Consider the following 22,519-nt stretch of genomic DNA (forward strand, 5'->3'; position numbering starts at 1 on the left):
TGACTGTATTTGGAGACAAGGCCTTTAAGGAGGTAATTAAGGTTAAATGAGGTCATAAATGTGGAGCACTGTCTTAGTCCATTTGGGCTGCTCTAACAAAAATACCATTGACTGGGTGGATTATAAAGAACAAAAATTCATTTCTCAAAGTTCTGGAGGCAGGAAGTCCAAGATCAAGGCGCTGGCAGATTCAGTGTCTGATGAAGACTCGCTTCCTGGTTCGTTGATAGCTGTTTCTCGTTGTGTCCTCGGATGGCCAAAGGGGCGAAGTCCTCTGCATCTCTTTTATAAGGAAGCTAATCTCATGCATGTGGAACACTCATGACCTAATCACCACCTCCAAATACCCTCATATTGGGGATTAGGTTTCAATATACAAATTTGGGGGAGATACAAACATTCAGCCTATAGCAGACCCTAATCCAATAGGACTTGTGCCCTTAAAGAAGAAGAGACACCAGGAATGCACCTGTACAGAAGGAAGGCCATGTGAGGACACAGGGAGTAGGTGGCTGTCTGGAAGTCAGGAAGAGAGGTCTCACCAGAAACCAACCCTACCAGAACCTTGATCCTGGACTTCCAACCTCTAGAACTGTGAGAAAATAAATTCCTATTGTTTAAGCCACCCAGTCTGTGGTGTTTTGTTATAGCAGCCTTTGCTGACTATAAAATTACTTGTCCACATAGCTTGACCTTCAGTAATGATGTGTAAGGTAAATAAAATATAATCAAATAAAAACAATGTTATTATATGTAAAAATTAACCACGCATTGATTAGACGTGTAGCTCTGACATCATACAAATAAAATTCAAATTTAAATGGTATCTGAATTTTAAATTGGGAAGACATTTTAATGATGATGAAAGGACAAAAGATACAGAGAAAAGGTGAGAGAATGTAACTTGAATATATGACTAGGAAATTTTTTCATTTTCTTACTGTCCTCTCCTACACTATACTCTCCTGCTGTTATTTCCTGGTTCCTGGAACAGAAAGTACTTTTCTTCATGAACACATTCTCTATTATGAATAAATTTTATTTTGAGGTAAAACAAAACGCCACCAAAAAAACAAAGAGCTCAATGAAAAGAACTTGAAATAGGTATTTTTTTAAGTGGCAGAATAGCACACAGAAAAGCAAAAGGAAATAATTTACAGTAAGAATTTAGTTAATAATTTTACAGAATGCACAGAAATGTACCTAACATAATAGTAAAAGTGCTATAGTTAGTATTTTGGGAAAGCAGCCAAAGCTAAGTTCAGACATAGAAACAGACACACACACAAACCAAAGATCACAATAGGCAGTAGAACATTTTCTAGCAGAAGTCTGCTGACAGGTGGTTCCTTCATAAACCATAGTTAGATGTCTATTGCCGCCTAAAACACACTGCCAAAAACATATTAGAATAACTTTAGAAATAATTTAAATAATATTCTGAAAATAATTTCTAGAAGACCTGGAATGCATATGCTTTTGAAAACTTCATTTAACCATTAACTGGGAACAAAATTGTTTTTGTAATATGCACTTTAATAGAAAGAAGTAATACACTGATATATTGATATACCTATCTCTTGCACAATATACAATGTCTAGGAGTCGCTATCTAATGAAGAGCAATAATTTCTGAAGAAGACATTCCCAGTTAACTGGAACACCTTTTCTGTTTAGAAGTAGGTCAAGAATTACTCTCAAAATCTCCTGTGGGAAAGGGTTTCCTTGGAAATGATCCAGTTGATTGGTGGTACGGAATTGTCTTCATTACTCTGCTTAAATTCCTAGTGCCCATTATTTTTAGAATTAAGATCAGAGAGGGCATGGACATGTGGACCAGAGAGGGACTAGGGACTAGTGATTGAGAGACAGGTGGTGGTGTTATAAGCCTAAAGGCGGGGAAGAAGGTTCTTTTGAGGAACAAAAGTCAAAAGCCCTATAAGTTTTGAGGTAGCACAGAATTAGAAAATATGGACCATCTTAAAAGAGTGGTTATAGTTTCCCACTTTGATTATTTTAAAATTTTTTGAGAGATAATTGTAAAGATAGGGGTTCCTGTTTGGACTGTCCTTCTTTGAATAGGACAGTACTCCATGACTAAAGTACATATGCCATTCTTTATCAAGATTTTTTCCTGGATTTAAAACAATGATTATTTGTACTGTAAACCTTATTTCAAAGGATCTGACTTTTTACTAAAGGAATTGAAGGTTACTGAAAATGATGCTAGATTTGTAGAACTATGGTTGGAATTAAGATACATATACTATACTTTTTTTTTAATATATACTACTACATATACATAAGCTAATTTTTGGCACGTGGCAAGTACTCAACATATTTTAGCTCCTTGTATCCTGCTGAATCATAGAAAATATAGTAATGAGAGTCCTTCTAAGAGTCAGTATACCAGAAAGATAAAATTAGATGGATGAGTGTAACAACTAATGACCAAATAAGAGGTTCAAATAAATAGTGAATAATAATAAATAATAAAAAACACCAGAATATGGTAAGTGATCAAGAGAAATGTGTTAAACAGAACAAAACCTCACTGAAGGAAAAGTGAGGTAGACATATCAGATCACTAAACATAAAATGTCCGATAAAATATAATGAAATGATTATTCTTCCTTGGTGGCTCAAGCTGTTCAATAGACTCCATATATGTGAAACTAAAATCCTTAATAGTGTACCTTTAGGTACTTTAGATGGCTTAAAATTAAACGTTGTACATAACCATCCCTGTTCTTGTAGTCATTCACTCCAACAAGTACTAAACATAGAGCAATGTAGAAGAAGAGAGATTTAACACACATATTCTTTTCACAACCGTAGTCCTGAATTGCTTCCTTAACAGATTCTCACACTTGATTTTGGGCCAATTCTATCACTCCATCTATTTATAACTGGATATGTTTTCAGTTCTTCTTTACAACAATTCTGATTATATATTCCAGTATTTTTACCTTGGTTACATCCAGTAAATATTCTTCCTATGGTACCATAGTGAGCAATACTTTTCTAGTCCAGTCTTCCACTCACCCTCTATTCCTTAAGCAGTGTTTCCATTGCCTCTATGCCAATCCTGCAAAGAAGAGTAGCAAAGTACATTCTTATGTTTTATCTCCCACATGGTTCTCAGTCAAATTACTAATTTCTGTTAAAAATGGTATTTATAGAGGGGAGAGATTTTTGACCACTGAAAAAAGGATACTTTCCAGGAGTTGAAGGAATTCTTCAAAAAATGTGTTTGTTTGCTTTGGGGGCAAGAAAACGTGTGAAATTAAGAGACAGACAGAGACAGAGAGAAAGAGAGGAGAACACTGTCTTTGCTTCCAGCCTTAGCATGACAGGTAGTAGATATGGGAGCAATCTATTAAATCATCAATCTTACCATCTGACCAGCAAGGAAAAAGTAACAGAAGTCATTAATTTTTACTACTTTCACCCTACTGAGCTTGTGAATATTAGTATTAATATATAATATACCTAACAGATTTTTATTATTTCATGTAGGAAAAAACGTTAAAAATTCTTCAGATTATAAAATTGTTTCAAAATTCTCTAAAACCAATGATTGTATTTCCTCAATTAGAGTGTGCATCACATGAAAGTTAAACAAAGTGGCCTATGTGCCTATTGGAAATCAAGTTAGATCTGTCAAGCATTGAGAGGTCTACTGTGAACTCCAACTCAGCTAGTGATAGATAAGGAAGACGGGTGTATTTGCTCTGTCTGCTACTGTCATAGCAGGATTCTTTGATAAGTTACTTCGAGTTATTATCTGTCTTTTTGAGAAAAGACAAACGGATTATGCACCATGTCAAGGTCTTGTCATTTGCATAGGTGTAAAGTATGACAATTACTAATTTAAATGTCAAAGAGCTTGAGACAGATAGAATTTTTCTTTCTATAAACTTTCCACATGTAATTTTGAAGGGAGACGTGAGTCACATCCTTCATGTGTCTGATATTTTCTAAGTGGGATAAACTCCAAAGTTTACTTGATGTAGAGAGACATATCTTAAATGTGGTATTTTGAGGTTTAAGCAGAGTAGTGATACATTTCTTGAATTTTCAGTCTGCCATGTGGAAGTCCCCAGAATAGAATTTAGCAGCGTTTACCTAAGAGCATCTTGTCACCAAGAGCCGGCATGTATTTCGGCTTTATTTTATTTCATTCTTGATGTTACTGTAGTCTAGTCCTGAGTGTAAACCAATTTTATCTAAAATTATTGGATTGATGTTCAAATTTTAACAGGCTCTTCTTTCCACACTTGGGCTTGTCTCAAAAATAATTTTATAATCATAGAATCAGAAAGTTTTAGGGGACTTCAGAATTTAAGCTAGCTCATCTAATTTAGCCACCCACATGGAATCTTTTTTGCAACATCCCTGATAGACGGTCACTCATTTTCTGCCGAAATGCTGCTTATTGTGGCAATCTATTTCTCTTTTGGACAGCGCTGATACTTGGAAAATTCCAGTTCAGATACTCATCCTTTAATTGCCAAGTTCTCTTTCTAGTACCATACAACGGAGCAAAGCAAAACAATTTTATTCCTTTTTCTGCATGACAGCTCTTCAAACATATGCATTCATTCATTAATAAACATCCAATGAGTACATACTATGTCCCATGGGCACAATTAGTTGAATAATACATGGTCTCTACATGCAGAAACACATTGTACAGGAAGTAAATATGTATGATAATGTTTCAAGTGTTCAATTTATGTAAATTACCCTATGAGAACACAGTGATCTCTCATCATTTTGCTATTTTTCTCTCTTCTCTAGGCAGGTAGTATACAAAATCTTGATCTTGCATGTCTACTGATGACATTTTTTTTAGAATGCACCTCCAATAATGTTATTTGTTTATGTCTATATTATGTAAGGACATTAAATTGCTACTATAAGATGAAATTTATGAATTATGCAAAAATTGATATTAAAAAAATAATAAAAAATACACAGATATGGAGATTATGATATTATCTTCCCAAATCCAAAATGATCACCTCCAGAAGTAGAGAATGACGTCTCCTAAACTCTCATGCAAGATATGGTGATTTCAATTTAGTTATTTTTGCCGTCCTTTTAATAGATTTGCATGGCAGAGGGGGGTTGAGGGGATGCTTCTGCCATTTTCTACTAGCAAATGTCACTGTGGATGTGCCTGGGTTCCTGTGGTGGCATTCTGATCATGACCATTAACTGATCATGGTGATTCTATGAACATGCTGGGTTTTATAGAAGAAGTAGATTTCTTGGTGGCTTCATCCTGCAGCAAAGCTTTTGGAGTCGTTCCTGAAAGATTAACCTAGGGTCAGTTTCTACAATCTTCCCAATGATTTCCTAAGTCATTGAGTACATCTAATAGGATATGCTTTTATGCTAAAATAGATTTTATTTCTTATGACTTAACCCTAAACAATACATTAATATATTGATATTATTCTTCCCAAAGGTGATGTATCTTAAATTCATCAAGTCATTCAACTGGAAAACTTTTTGTAAAAATATCAGTTATTTCAGGGGCTGGCCTGGTGGCACAGTGGTTTAGTTCCCACATTCCACTTCAGCGGCCTGGGGTTCGCCAGTTCAGATCCCAGGTTCAGACACATACACTGCTTGTCAAGCCATGCTGTGGCAGGTGTCCCACATATAAAGTAGAGGAAAATGGGCACAGATGTTAGGTCAGGGCCAGTCTTCCTCAACAAAAAAATTAATTATTTCATTTAGCCGTCATTTATACAGCACTTGCCAGGCACCTGACATTATTGTTGGCAATGGTAACGTATCTATAGACAAAATTAATAAAAATTCTTGGATTTTAAATTCTCATAAGTGTTTTCTTTTATATGATTTCACATATTTACAACCAAGATTACTTACCTACATAATTATGAAATTTTAAAGACTTTTAAACTTCCCAACAAATAAATAGTTCTTCCAAACATCTCACTTAGCTTCTATTATACTGAGATTTATCCTTACCTGTTAGTCTTATTTTAAAATTCTAATTTTTGAAAATTATTAATTTTAAGAGACAAAATATACCTTCCATGATAAATAATGAAAAATATGTTAATAATCTAAAAGTTGTTAATGGACTCACTAATGAAATTTTAGTTTAGTAAAATGACTTTCTGGGTTAAGATAATGTATAATACACTATAAAACACCCCAAATACAACATTCTGACTAAAAAGCGCTGAAATACCTAAAAAAATGTAATGGACAAAGACATATAAAATGACCAGCTAATTCTGATGCTTATTTACCTTGGTTTCAGACCTCTATCTATTTGCAAAATGCTTTCTTATAACTGCATGCCCACTTTATAATGAAGAGTAAGATAAAAATTAAATAGTAAATGATGCATAAAAATGTATTACAGAAATGTAAAAATACTGCATTAAAAAATATTTTCCTCCTGGAAAATGGTATAGCAAAACATGAATCAGTTCCCAGACTCTGGGATTTAGAAAACTCAATTTTAAAATATATGAACTATGTGGCAAATATAATGATATAATCTGAACATTTAAGGAACTCCAAGAACACAAACCTTTTATATATATGGGTCACAGATTTGACGTAAAGCCATATTCATCAGACTCAAAGATTAAATTTTTACTTGATTTTGAATCAAGTTATTATGTGAGTTAGTTCCAAGAAGCTCCTTTTTGTTCCCAAGTCTATTTTCCTGTTTAATCTTCTGTAGATTTTCTGCTGGCCAATAGATAATTGAAATCACTGTCATTCTTATCCAAAGTATATGGATTAGAAGTGTGTTTCTGGAGAATAATAGCCTTGATCATACAATCCAAAAACATTTAAATTTCCAGTTTTAATCAGGCCCCGCATCAGCTGGAGTTTGTGTGTGATACATAAATTGCCTTTTCACAAATATCCTTATGATACATGAGATAACAGCATATATAAATCTCTTTAATTGCTCTGTCTGTTAGACATATTATTATTTTCTCCATATGAGCTTAATGTTTTCATAAGATATTTTATTAACTGCCATGTGAACAATAACTTCAATTCTAGAAAGCCTTGGAATATATCGGTGGCTTGAATTAGGAACTTCAGTATTTTGATTCTTACTTAAAAATAATTCTATCCACTATTTAAACTGTTTTTCCCCAGTCGTATTGATTACTTTTTGATATCCATTTAGAGAACATAAGTCCTATTTCTGGTATTTGTCAGAAATGCACAAAAGTATGCTTTTAAATTTATATTTCAAAATTTCATGTTTTCTTCTTAAAATGGCAGATATAACTATCATTAATGTTATTATTTAACTGAAAATCAACTGTTACCTAAATGCTAAGAAATTTTCAGAAAATATTAAACAACCTCATATTCATATCAACAAAAGAATTATAATTTAGCATGTACAGTAACTTATGGCAATTTTCATGAGTAATATAGTTGCAGGTCAGTATTATAAATTGGTCTGAAAACTTCTGCCAATGTTGATCATAATGGAAATCAAAACATCATAGCTAGGTTGAATCCTAACCTAGAATTTCACTAATAGATTTCAAGGCTGGGCAGCTAAATATGCTGGAAATATAACTACACCCGGACTCTAAAGGTCACAGATTTAAAATAATAAAGTTTGAATGAGAAATATTACACAGGTTTTAATATTCAAATTTCAAAAGTAAATCATAAGAACTGAAACCTCAAAAATGTCATTACCATTTTTCATAAATGTCTACAAATATTAGACCTCACTACACATATGTCTCAGTTTGTTTCTTTTTATTTCTTGTATAGAAGTTGTTCCTATAAGATATCCAATGTTCAACTCTGATATTCTCCTCTTCTGTCTAGTAAATTCTTTTCATTTTAAAACCCTTAATTTATCTCCGTCTATACCACCAACAATGAGAGTTAAATATCTAATTGAGATTCTTTTTCATAAAGAGTTAGTTTCATTTTCTTCTTTCATTTATTTTGTTTTGTTCTCATCACATCTCCAAAATTACTATTGTATATCTATAGGAAAGTGATAAAATAATGCCAATATGTAAATGATGTGTCAATGGTTAATAACAAACTTGGCAGTGAATACACATTAACCACATGTTTTAGTAAAGTGGAAAGCGGTATCATTGACCTTTTATGATAGTAGAAAGCCACTGTGCATATTGAGTGTTCACTATGCAGTTTTTGTTTGAATGGCTTATCTTTCTCATGAGGCACTAAGTGTCCTGAGAACTCTCCTTGTGATGCACCTTATAGTCTCTTTAAACCTCACATTTTTTCCCTTTGTATGAGGAAATGATAGGATTACTTGTCTCTTAAAGAATTACATCAGATAATAAAATTTGTTTGGTGATACCTAATGCCCAATCTGATGGTTGGTATTAGGAGGTGGGACCTTTGGGAAGTAATTAGGTTATGAGGGCAGAGCTCTCATGAATGGGATTAGTGCATTTTAACTAAGACCCCAGAGAGCTCCATCAACCCTTCTGCCATGTGAGGACACAGTGAAAAGACAGCTGTCTATGAACTAGGAAGTGGGCCATCACGACCTACGGAATCTGCCTATGCCTTGATCTTGGACTTCCCAGCTTCTAGAACTGTGAGAAATAAATGTCTATTGCTTATAAGTCACCCAGTCTATGGTATTTTGTTATAACAGTCCTAATAGACTAAGGCCTCTGGCTATTAGCAATCACTTAGTGAATACTGTCTATTATGTTATTGTTTTTATTGTTTTTGTTATTATTGGTCTTACTCTTTATTACTATTTTGCCTTTGGTCGTCTTCCCAAGAGTTTCTTGGAAAACATTATTCAGAAAATCATTAATGATCATTAAATAAATACATCTTGCTTCCTTCTCATCCTGAAGCACACTATATAGAGTTGCCCAGATTTAGGTGGGCTGAAAAATCAACCTGTGCAATGAAAAACATCTTTACTTTTGACATCTGATACATGCTTTATGTTTGCAAGCACTATTCTTTCATTCTAGTCATAGCATCTTAATATCTCTTGCCTGTCTCTCCTGATGTGTGGTCAAAGGGGCTCCTTAGAGCACATCAGTTTCAGCTCTCTGGAAACAGACTGCTTATGACTCTAACATGAATGCCAGGATTTCCCCATGAGAACTGTGCGCACACTCAACTGCCTATTCCCTTTCACGATACTCTCTAGTTAAAAATGAATCAACCAATCTTAACAAAATATAATTATATCTATATCTAATTGCTCTTTGTATCTGTCTCTCTCTTGGAAACTTTATTTTGGGAATTGTGTAGAGATAGTAGGTGGTGTACAATCTCTATCTCTAGCTCCAAATCTCTTAAAGTCATAGAAAATATAAGTGAGATTACCAGTATGGAAAACAAGAAGAAGTACTGTAAGCAAGCTACAAGTTGTGAGAAATCTCTGGAAAGTATAATTTGATGGGATCACACTGACAAGATCAAAGTAAATCACAACCAAGAACACATATACAAGAAAAAAATCTCTAAGTGGTGGAGAAACTGAGTTCAGAGTATGCGAACGACAAAGGAAGGTGTTAGACAGATTATCAAGGTAATTTATTAAGAGTCTACATTTTTAAGAACTTAGCCAATTTGTTCTTCATTGAATTCTTTTGATGGATCCAAGAACGTCAATAATCAAAATCATGAACTGTGCTCTAAGAGGAAGTGAACTACCAGACTGGGGGAAAGCTCCTAGAGAGGGTAGGTATAAGGTCTTGGAGCAAAGTGAAGCTTGAGATTGAACTCGCCACCTCACTGAGGACCCAGAGGGGATGACTAGGGGAGAGGAGAAGGCTGACAGGAACGTTATTAGTATGAGGGAAACACAATGAAGAAACCTCCCCTGGAGCATAGCCCAGATTGTTTCGTTAATTTATAGACTAAGAGCTACAAATTGCCAATAAATACTTCTACACATGATAAAAATTCCCTGATAATAGGGAATATGTCAAATAAATATCAATAAGATATTTTTCACCCATTACATTGGCCAAAGTAGTGAACATCTACAGCAAAATCACAGGTTAACTTCATACTATTTTGAGGGAAAATTCCCAAAACTGACACAGCAGTTCAGCCCCTGGATTTCTATTCTAGAGAAATTATTTTCATATGTTCCTAAAATGACATTCACAAGACTGCCAACTGCATTATTGCAGAATAATTAGGAAATGCATTTAGATTGGATCAACAAAAGAATGGTTAAATAATGTGTTACATTTCCACGAACCTATTAAAAATACCAAAGCAGAGGTACATGTACAAACCTAGAAAATATTGCAAATATTCTTAAGTAAAATAAAGTGGTGTCATAACAATATGTATGGTAGGGTAGGATGCCATTTATTAAGGGGTTTTACTTTTTATTAATATATGTCACTGTATCTTGCATAGTTTATAATATAAAGGAAAAGAAGTTGCATTCTTCCAGGATTTTTGAAAAGGCGGCATTACTTAATTATCTATAAAATCAGATTTTGATTTGTAATGAAGATTCTTATATACATCATAATTTCTATTTAATATGCTATGATTTCATAAGATAGAAGTGGTTGTTCCCAAACCTCTTATGAATACTTTCATTCTTTCACTGTATTAACATTCAATAAATATATTATATATGTTTTGTATCAGACACTGTCATAGGTCCTCAGAAGCAGCAATGAACAAACCAACCTCATGTATCTCATGTATTCTTGGGGGAGAAGCCTCTACCTGAGTTATACTCTGCTCAACATTACTCCTGGCCTTATTCTATTGGTGAATTTGGTAGAGGGATTGGGGTTGCCTGGCTCAGCTCTCCCAATCCTCATCCCTCATACCCTACTCCACATTTGGGATAACACTTCCTGAACAGTGAGTAGTAAGCCTAGCTTGGCTGGCCACTTTCCTGTAGGATAACTTCCTGTTTAGGGGAATAATTCTAATTCAAGACATGGGGGACACGTAAGTAAATCCCTTTTGGTGCATTTACCCACATAGTTATAAAAGTAATGTTTTGGCATTCGTCTATCTTATTACTCTTTATAGTCTTTACTTGGTTCTAAATGTAGGTGGGGAAAAGCAAGGTGCATTTATTAATTCTGTTGAGAAAAGTGATTAGATATTGCTTTATTAAGTAGATAATGACACAAAAGTAGTATTTTGCTTCAACTTTCATGGAAACTCTTTTATTTTCAACTTACCATTTCACAGATTTCTAAAATAGAGTTTAATTAATATGACAGGTCAATAAACACTCAGAGCATTTATTACTCCTTTATTCATTCATTCATTCCACAAATGTATTGATCCTGGATTTTTCTCCATGAATGTCTGCAAAGTATCACCTAACACTAAATATTTGTCAGCAAAAGCTTCACTTTTCACATTCTAAACCATAAACTGCTTCATAAGCCTCTGGGCCTGACTGCCCTCTGGATTGTCTAAGCAGTTCCCCAGAACCTCAAAGAAAACTAATGAAGTGACTGAGAAGAGAATAAGGGAAAGGATATCCTGCCCATTTTCTCTTAATTTTCATGAATGGGGAGTATAAGAAAACAAACATTGTCAGCCAGATAGCTTAGTTTATTTACCAAGATAATACATTGATTTTAAAAATAGAATCCAGTTGTGAATAAGGATAGTTGTCAGCAGAGTATAATTGTCACTACTGATTTGTAGAAAATGAATTATGATTGACTAATTTAATTTCTGTAACAAATTAAAACATGGAAGAAAGACAAAAGTAGAATTCTTATTAGGGCATAACTAAGAAGTTACAAATTAAATCTTTGTAGGAAGAAGAAATTAATTTGAACTATTTATATTATAAATAAGAAACCTGGGAAATAAATTTAAATAAAAGGTCATATTATATACTGTATACAATGGCATAATAACCTATAATTACATGTGTACAACACAAACATATATTCTATTTGAGATTAAGAAACACATACAAACATACTTTGTGTGTGTGTGTGGGTGTGTTTGCATACACATAATACTATGGATTTAGCTTAAGTTGCGAAGGATTTGCCTCACAGTAAAGACAAAAATAAAAATATTCCTGAAAATTTTCACTAGTTAGATTTTTTTTGCCTCATGTGCATAAGACTGGTGATATTATAAATTCTAGATATACACTTTGTAAACTGAATTTTCTCCCCAGAGATTTAAAAGTGGAATAAACACTTAGGTGTTCAACAGCAATATGATAAAAGCTGACTCAATAACTTTTGTTTCCATGAGGCTTTGGAGTCCGGAAGACATGGAAATGAATCTCAGTTCTGCTCTTTATATCACATGTGGTCTTGTGTTTCAACTTCCTTATCTAAACGAGGATGGTAAGGATGGTACCAATTTACACATTTTATTCCTCACAATTTTGTGAGAATTAGAGATAAGCATATACAATAAATAATTATATACTATGTTATATGGAGGTTTAAAAAATCCAATAGATCTTTTTTGTGGTTATTATTATTTTCTTGCCCTGAGCAAGCTTGGGAAACAATCTTAAAGCAGCATCAAATGTCAACTGTATAAATCCAGCCAGTATGACCCCGCAGTGATTTTCTTGACATTATTCCCAAATGAAGGGTTAATCACTAGTAGTAAATTGGATATGTAAATTACTGTCTGCTAACAGCCTAAGAATTTCCTACACTTTACCTTCTGGAGCATAGGAATGAGATTAAATGAGAAGTGGAGAATATAAGAAATATAAGACTAATTTCTTTTCACTCTCCTGTATCGCCAAGTGTTACATAAAGAATAGTGATATCGCAAAGGATGTAAGGCCATGTAAAATTGGACGATCCTCTGCGAAGTCCCTTTGCTCCTCCACACCTTCCTCAGTGTGACAAACGCTTGGCTATCTGAAAGCCGGGGTAAATGGAAAGGCATTTAATAGAAGAACATAAACTCATGGATGTAACTTTGATTTGTAAGAGAGATGCTACATATTTAGCCACCGACCCCTGGGTGGGTGTGCCTTAAGAGAATGGCTAACTCGCCCTGCCTCCCGGGAGTTGTGTTTTCTTATGCATAATATAAACTGGTATTAAAAAGACTATTATTTTATGCCAGAACAGCACATTTTGTGAATATTTATTGATAAAGTCTGAAAGATTTAAAAGGAAGTCTTAAATATGAGATAAGGGTTTTGCAAATTTTATTTAGAATGGTTAGCTAATTTTCTGCCTTCACATGGGAGGCTAAAATTTTAAAATATATATTCAGATACCCTTTAATCATTTTGAGCCCAAAGCCCACTCCTAAATGTCCCCAAGCACAGCTTTTATGTTGTACCCATAGGAGAAGACAGCAATTTGGGTGCAGAGGAGGGGCTCGTCTGTTAGCCCCTCGGCTCTCATCCAAATTACTCCAGAAACTCCTGGGGTGATGATGGAAACATCCGTCATTGCCTTCACTCCCTTAGCTTCCTCATTTGTAACACGAAAGAAAGGGATTAGATGATCTTTAAGGCCCCTTTAAACTTGTCTCCTGTGGATGAACACGGATGGCTGAGATATGCTTTTGTTCTCGAGGGAAAGTAAAAAGGCCCCTGGTTTAAAAAATGCAGCTGCTACGCACAAGGCCTGTGTCCATTATGTCTTCTGGATTAAAATATTTCTAGATTAAAATATTTCGATTAAAATATTTCTTCAGGATTTCTGAGGTACTACACAGCTAGATATCATTACAATGTTTTCAGTAAAATGAAAGTCTAATAATTGTGTGAAGGCTTGTTTCTTTTCCCTTTTATATACAAACTATCACAAGAAATCAAGCTAAACCCCCTAAAGCTTTGAGGAATTCTTCACGAAAAGTATGGAATTATGTCACAAAAGAGATGACATTGTCAAAGAGGATATATTATTCAGAGTTAAAGTTTCAGTTCTTAGCCAGTATGTGTTTTTGGATTTATTTGTTGATAATTTTAAAAAGCTTTGGAGGTTTTTATTCTTGGATGAAATCCAAAAGGGAAGAATATCATTCATCTTGATATCTTCGATTTATACAATTTCTTGCCTTTTCCAGCTCATTTATTTTAAAAATCACTACATTTTGTAAGATAGGCAGGAATAAGTATTAATATTTTTGTTTTAAAAATGAAGAAATTGTGATTCAGAGTCACAGAGCTGGAAAGTGACCATGATGAGACTTACTCCAAAGTTCTCTCAGGCTAGCAATGCCTATAAGTTAAATAAAGACTGGAAATTGGTTTCAAGAATAAGAATGAAATTGATTCTCAAAAACTCAATTTTTGCGCCTGTGTAACCACATTTTCTTCTCTTATGCGTTTATTGCTCTTCTGCTCTTTTTTCTTCTGTAAACAGATATTTTGGATCAACAATGTGATTAACTTTTAATCAAGGGAAATAAAAGAGGATGGAAACTTGCATAAAGAGATAAGCCATTTAAATGTCTCAGAAACAACATATATTAGCACTCTTTCCTTCTTTTCTTTTTGGGCTTTCCTGTCAGTGCCACCAGTAGTCTGGCCTTAGAAGGACTTTTTAGATTATGATTAATATTTTTTACCCAAATAGATTAGAAAGTTTAAAGGGCTTTTATAGGACAATAAAAGAAATTACTTGTCATAATTTGTTAAATAGTTATTTTGAAATAGTCAAAGATATACTGCCCACACAGATACTTTTAAATCAGTTATTTCCTAGTTATAAAACTAACACTCAGGTACTTTAGAAAAAAAGAAAAAAAAGTTAGAAATAACGTCATCCATAATCCAAAGATAATTAAAGTGATCAGGCACATTTTTTTTCTACTTTTGTTCTATATATCGTTACATAATCATCCAATACCCACCCAAACAAAGAAGAATAGAAAGAAAGGTTATGATTTCCTTGCTAACTCAAGAACATTTATTTTGATCTGGTGAAGATGCCAAATTGTAATTAACCATTTCCATATTTTGGGATATTCCGATTTCTTCCACTAAAAAAAAAAATGTATCCCTTGTGTTTAAATTTATTTCTATATAGGTTGAGATGGAATTTCTCAAAAGCCAGAATAACAGGAAATTGTAATATTAACCTATAAATTAATTTTTATAATGTACTGTACTAAATTTCAATGTCATTAGACTAAATTCCATTTTTTAGACAAAACTATGCAACAAAATCTTGCAATTGGGAAATTGTTATGCACTAACTGAAATTCATTGGCTAATTGATAAGAGACAGAAGCCCTATTTTCCCATCTTGTATAGATCTGCAACTTTCGTTCACCTACCTCTGGAAGGAACCGAAGAATAATGTCTGTACTCACTGAAGGTGAAAGGCAGAAATCTGGGGTTATTAGGCAGAGTAAAGCAGAAATGAAGTAAAAAGAAAGATAAACTCAAAGTCTCCTACTGAATGGTGAGACCCTTTCACTATCTGCTCCAAAATCCCATGAGTCACAATTATATAACACAGAAGTAGCAGATTTGAGCATGATTCTTTGGGGAAACTGAGTAACTCCAGAGCAGTGACCTAGGGATAGTGATGTTTGGGGATCACTTGCAAATAAATTGGAATCTGAACGTCATCAGACATCACAACAACACTGGAGAGAAATAAAACATTAGAGCAAAGGACTCAAAATACAGAGGCAAATTATTTTTCCTAGGATTATACTTTCCTTGCATTATATACAATGTTAATGTACACATCAAGTGTGGAGAAGGAGTAAAGACATTATCAGACCTTTAACAACTTGACCAGTTTACCTTCCATTTAATTTAGGAAAGCAAAGGTAACTTTAAATTTATCTCCTAATCTACTTTAGGAGTTCCTGTAATATACACTTCAGCATGCAAGAAAAAGGACAACATGGAATCTAAGAACAAGGGGATTCCATCTAGGAGAATAATGACAGGAAGGTCCAGGTACAACTGTGCACTTTGCCTAAAGGGCAATACATCTAGATTGGAGCCATGTGACAAACGTAAAAGCGAAATTTTTCCGAGAAATAATACAAATATAACAAAGCAAATGTAAAACAATTTCCATTTTGAGGTATTATTTATAAGTATGCAGCAATTCTGTTTGCACTTTTGAACAATACAGAAACAAATGCATAAAAAACTAAACAAATAAAAAATATTTTTAACTGTAGGAAATTAAAATTTTGTAGAATAAAGGAAATACAATTGTACTATACTGCTAATCTCAGCAGTGAAATTACTTTACATAATCACAATATGAATACTGACCAGCAAGTTAAGTAAAATTGTAATCTAAATAACATTTAAAATGTTAAGGATGGTAGGAGTTGAGGTAGGGAATGAGAAAGAATTACATCCTCAACTATGATAAGAGAATCAAAAGATATAGCATCTGGATTGAGCTACTAAGATTTTTCTTTCAAGCGTTAATAGCCGTAGGTTTAAATAGAAATCTGTGAAATATCTAAAACAATTTAAAGAGAGATTTTCAGTGTCATGTATCACTTTGAGATTACAGAATCCTTGCCAGCACCATCCTGTATGCTTCTGGGATTCTATTGGGAGGCAAGTCAATGAACATCAGGGTGATACACAGAGTTCACGACTGGAGTGAACACTCCTTCCGTCTTCCAATGAGGGTGGGGAATATTTTCTAACCCTTGACCCAACCAGTCATTGCATCTGAATTTTCCCCTGCAATGGAGCAGCATTAATATAATGCCAAAATAGACTAACATTGCATGTTACTCTTTTTTAAATGAACTAACATATATTTTATATGTATTTATATAAATGTAGTACATAAATGGATTTTTTTAGAACAAGGAACTACTTTAGAGTTTGTAACCACAAGAAAAATGTTAATAAAATACAGAGAAAACTGTAATTACAAACAGAGAAATAATAGACTATAAAAGAAACAGTTTTTGTTTATCACGCAAAACACAGTGGGAAAGTCTTCTTTTAAAAAATTACCTTCTAAAGCAAGTTAACCTTATTACAATTAATAAAATATAATTAATAAAATATATGTTGTGGATATCCATACTTAAATATCATAAACTGGTTCCTCATAATGATAGCTCTATATTTGGTAAAATCTCATTAGTCTGCATATGTGTCAGCTAAATAATTTGCATACTTAAAAGTCCCTGAGTACTCATAAACATGATCAATTCTAAGGCCTGAGATGATTCTAAAAGCAAAACCACATTAAGAGAACATTATAAACCTGGCCCAAACCCACGAGAGGAGCTCTATCCCATATTATTGCAGAGCCTCATCCTTCAAGGAGTTTGCGATCTCAAGTTCCAATGAAAACTATTGTTTATCTGAAACTAGGCTAATTAAATACAGATTTCAGTTTGCAGAGATGGTGGATTTCCCACATTTGGCACAATTCCGCGAGTTACAGAGAATGAGGGAGAGAAAGAGGGGAGGAAGCAGAGAGAAGATGTGTTAAAAATTTCTCACAAATTTTTAAAATAAAGATTCTTTTAGCCTCCTGTAGGTACAGCTTAATATGCCATTTTACATTTGGATGAATTCCCAGGACTTGAGAATAATATAATGAAGTTTAAGCAAACGTGCTTCTTTAGAACAGAAAACTAAAGGAAATCACCTAATCAGGGCTGTTTTCAATGATTCGACGCTTAACATTTCTCAAAATTGTTAGAAAGTCACTGGCAATGCATTGCTGTAGAATAGAGAACTTGGAATTGAATGGATTATTTAGAATTAAAAATAACACATTGCAGCTTGCCTGCATCCAGGCAGGACTGCTTCCACATTTACAACATTTATTAAACATTTACTATGTACCTGGAGTGGTTATAAATTGGCACTTCGGTTAGAGCAGTGAGCAAAATCAGAACAATCCCGAACCTAATAGAAGTGGGAGTCTATCAGGAAGCTATTCCAGGGTATCTAAACAGCAGTTGGTGGTACACATAAGAACAGTAATCAGTGGCAAATATTTTGAGGCTAAATCAATCAAACTCAGGGCCAACACAGGTTGCCAATTCCAGGGTCAAATTTCTAAACGTGTTTGTCCGAGTTACATATACTGACTGGTAGGTTGATATGAAATATTAATGTCTTATTTTACATGAATTTTAATCTCAACTATCTGATGCTTAATCACCTTACTTAAAGACTCTTGGGAAAATTGTAAACACCCTTTGCTCCCTTAGCAAGACAATGAGATTTATGTAACTAAGCATAGTCATACTTTCTGCTTTCATTATCATCCTAGATGCTCAGAAATAAATATATTTAGTTTCAGAAAATATAATAGTCAAGATTCTGAGTACAGTTCTCCTCCCACTGTCAATTTTGGTAATTACTGATACCAAATTAGACAAGGGGAATAAAAGAACATACAAATATAGGTCAATACAAAATTATTGACTCATTACACTTAAATGTAGCAGATAAAGAAAAAAATGAATTTAAGAGAATTACTTTATTTTAGCTAATTTATTTTTCCAATCACAAGATAAAGTCCCTAAATGATACCTCTAAGGCAGTGGTTCTGAAGGGTAATTGCTTCTCTGGAGACATTTGGCGTGATCTGAAGACGTTTTGCTTGTCCCAAAAGGGGTAGAAGGGAAATACTAATGGTTTCCAGTGGGCAGAGGACAAGGGTGCTGCCACATCTTACAATACACAGACAGTCCCCTGAATAAAGAATAATCTGGCTCGAAATGTCAATAGTGTTGAGACTGAGAAAATCCGCACTAAGCTTATGAAAATTTTTAAATTGGACAAAAAATTATAACTGCATATTTAAATTTTAAATAGTGTCCTAACTCACTGATATAAAAGATGAAGACATTAGCACTCTCTCACTTTCTTACACTCTTCAACTTAAATTGGTTTTGTGTCTTGTAATTAATTATAATATATAACCTTTTACATATAAAACCTATAATGGTCCCCAAATTGTTTAATCTTAGCTCTAAATTTTTTTCCCTTTTTGAGGAAGATTAGCCCTGAGCTAATATCTGTGCCCATCTTCCTCTACTTTATATGTGGGACGTCTGCCACTGCATGGCTTGATAAGCTGTGTGCAGGTCCATGCCCAGGAGCTGAACCGATGAACCTCAAGCCACCAAAGCAGAGTGCATGAACTTAACCGCTATGCCACCAGGCCAGCCCTTTGGCTCTAAATTTAAATAAATTGAGTGTTCTCCCTCTAACTTTGTAACACGTTGTAGCTATTCCTGAGTTATTCTATTTGAATCCCTTGAATTAGCTGGATTTTTGAAAAAGAGTTTATCTTTTAGAGCAGTTGTATGTTCACTGGAAAATTGAGCAGAATGAACAGAGATTTTCCATATACTCCCTTCCTCCCACATGCAGAGCCTCCCCCAATATCAACATCCCACCAGGGTGATACGTTTTTTACAACTGATGAACCTATACTGACACATCATTATCACTTAAAGTACACCATTTACATTATGGTTCACTCGGTATTTTACATTCTACGGGTTTGGCCAAATGTATAATGATATATATTCATTATTATGGTGTCATACAGAACAGCTTCACTGTCCTCAAATTCCTCAGTTTTCCACCAATACATCCCTACCTCCTCCCAACCCCTGGCAACTACTTATCTTTTACTGTCTCTAGTTTTGCCTTTTCCAGAATGTCATATAATGGAAATCGTATCCTATTTAGCCTTTCACATTGGCTTCTTTCACTTAGTAATATGCTTTAAAGTTCCTCCATATCTACTCATGGCTTGATAGCTCATTTAAATTTAGCACTTAATAACGTTCCATTGTCTGGAGTGTGCAAGAGTTTATTTATCCATTCACCTAGAAGGACATCTTGGTTGCTTCCAAGTTTGGCAGTTATAAATAAAGCTGCTATAAACACCTGTGTGTAGGTTTTCGTGTGGACATACATTTTGAATTCCTTTGCTAAATACCAAGGAGTATGATTGCTGTATCGTATGGTAAGAGAATATTTAGTTTTCAAATGTCAATTTTGACTGGATTTCATAATGAAGTTTTTTTCCAATCCGCTTGAGGACCTCAAATATATTTTATTGGAGGATATTGATCAATCACTTTTGTTCTAAAATAATATTTTATCTCTGTCTTCCACAACTTTACCTGCTCTTTAATTTCTTTGCAGGCTGTGATTTTCTTCGGTATTCATTACCATTGTATTTAGTATTTCCTCTTTATTAGCAATTTAATTTTCCATCTTGTCAACTTTTTCATTTTGATTTACAAATTATTTTGTAACAATGCTGTCTTGAGTTTCAATTTATTTCCTTAGCTCTGTATATTTTCTTGTAATTTCATCTTTCCATTACCTGCTTTTTAATTTATTTTTTATTAAATCAATGTATGTATTTTTAATATAAACATTCTTTCTGCTAGTTATTTCCTCACACTCCAAATCTTGCCTCATGCTTAGTGCTTTATATCTTCTTTGAAGGTGATATAACTCTTTCTAGAGTAGAGTTGCATACTTGCAAACCCATTTTAAAATATCTTTCCTTATAAATGTGCAGCTTGGCCCTGATCTGATCCAGGAGGTCAATGCTTCTCAAACCAGCAATATTTAAGACCAGTTTTCTTTTTCCCTTACTTTATTTCTAATACATTCTGGGCAATATCTGGTACGTCTGTGCACGATTTGTATGCAGACCATACTGCATGACAACCCATCCAAGTTTGACATCATTTAAATGGAAATGTGCTTTGTTAAATGAGATGAGTCCATTGATAGTTATTTTTTTTAATCTCAATGATGCCAAATTTCTATCAAAGTTCCTAAATGCTTCCTCTCAACTTCTGTACCTTTCCCAGTGTGAGCCAATGGCAGGCATGCCATCAGCCCACAGACCACACTTGAAGTAACAGAGTATAATTTCTTGACTTCTTTCCAACTCTATGCCACATTGGTTTATTTTCACCTGTGGGCTACATAAAGTTTGATGTCTACAAATATCCTTTTTTATTAACTTTTTAAATATGTTTCAGGTGTACATTACAATTTGACATTCATATACACTACAATGTGATCACCTTCAAAAGTAGAGTTACCATCCATCACCCTACAAATGACCTCCTTCATCCCTTTTGCCCACCTCGCAACCTCTTACCCCTCTGGTAACCACCAAACTGTTCTCTGTATCTATGGTTGTTTTGTTTAGTTTTCTTTGTTCATTTGCTTCATTCTTGTTTTTTTGTCTTTTGTTTAGATTCTACATGTGAGTGAAATCTTATGGTATTTGTCTGTCTCGTTGTGGCATATTTCACTTAGTGTTATACCTTCAAGGTCCATCCATGTTATCACAAATGGTAAGATTTCATTGCTTTTCATTGCTGAGTAGTATTCCATTGTATGTATATAGCACATCTTCTTTATCCATTCATCCACTGATGGACACTTAGGTTGTTTCTATATCTTGGCTATTGTAAATAATGCTACAGAAAGCATAAAGGTGCATATATCTTTCTGAATTAGTGTTTTTTAAATCTTTGGATAGATACCTAGTAGAGGAATAGCTAGATCATAGGGTAGTTCTATTTTTAATTTTTTATTAATCCCCATACTGTTTTCCATAGTGGCTGTACCAATTTACATTCCAACCAACAGTGTACGAGGGTTTCCCTTTCTCCACATCCTCTCCAACACTTATTATTTCTTGTCTTTTTGATAATAGCCATTTCAACAGGTGCGAAGTGATGTTTCATTGTGCCTTTGATTTGCATTTCCCTAATAATTAGTGATGTTGAACATATTTTCACGTGCCTTTTGGCCAGCTGTATGTCTTCTTTGGAAAAATGTCTATTCAAATCCTTTGCTCATTTTTAATCAGGTTGTTTTGTTGTTGTTGCTGAGTTGTACGACTTCTGTATATATTTTGGATGTTAACCCTTTATCACATGTATGATTTGCAAATATCTTCTCCCATTCAGTAAGTTGCCTTTTCATTTTGATGGTGACCTCCTTTGTTGTGCAGAATCTTTTTAGTTTGATGTAGTCCTATTTGTTTATTTTTGTTTTGTTTTCCTTGCCTTTGGGGTAAGATTCACAGAAACATTGCTAAGACCAATGTCAAGGATCTTATCGCCTAGGTTTTCTTCTAAGAATTTTATGATTTCAGGTCTTACATTTATATCTTTAATCCATTTTGAGTTAATTTTTGTGTATGGTGTAAGGAGTGGTCTAGTTTCACTCTTTTGCATGTGACTGTCCAGTTTTCCCAGCCTCATTTATTGAAGACACTGTCTTTTCTCCATTGTATGTTCTTGGCTCCTTTGTCATAAACTAATTGTTCATACGTGTGTGGGTTTATTTCTGGACTCTTAAGTTTGTTCCATTGAACAGTGTGTCTGTTTTTGTACTGCTAGCATACTGTTTTGATTACTATAGCTTTGTAGTATAGTTTGAAATTGGGGAGCATGCTACTTCTGGCTTTATTCTTCTTTCTTAAGATTGCTTTGGCTATTTGGGATCACTTTTGGTTCCACACAAATTTAGAATGATTTATTCTAGTTCTGTGAAATATGCCATTTGAAT

The sequence above is a fragment of the Equus quagga genome, chromosome 6, assembly GCF_021613505.1.
Source record: "Equus quagga isolate Etosha38 chromosome 6, UCLA_HA_Equagga_1.0, whole genome shotgun sequence".
NCBI lineage: Eukaryota > Metazoa > Chordata > Mammalia > Perissodactyla > Equidae > Equus > Equus quagga.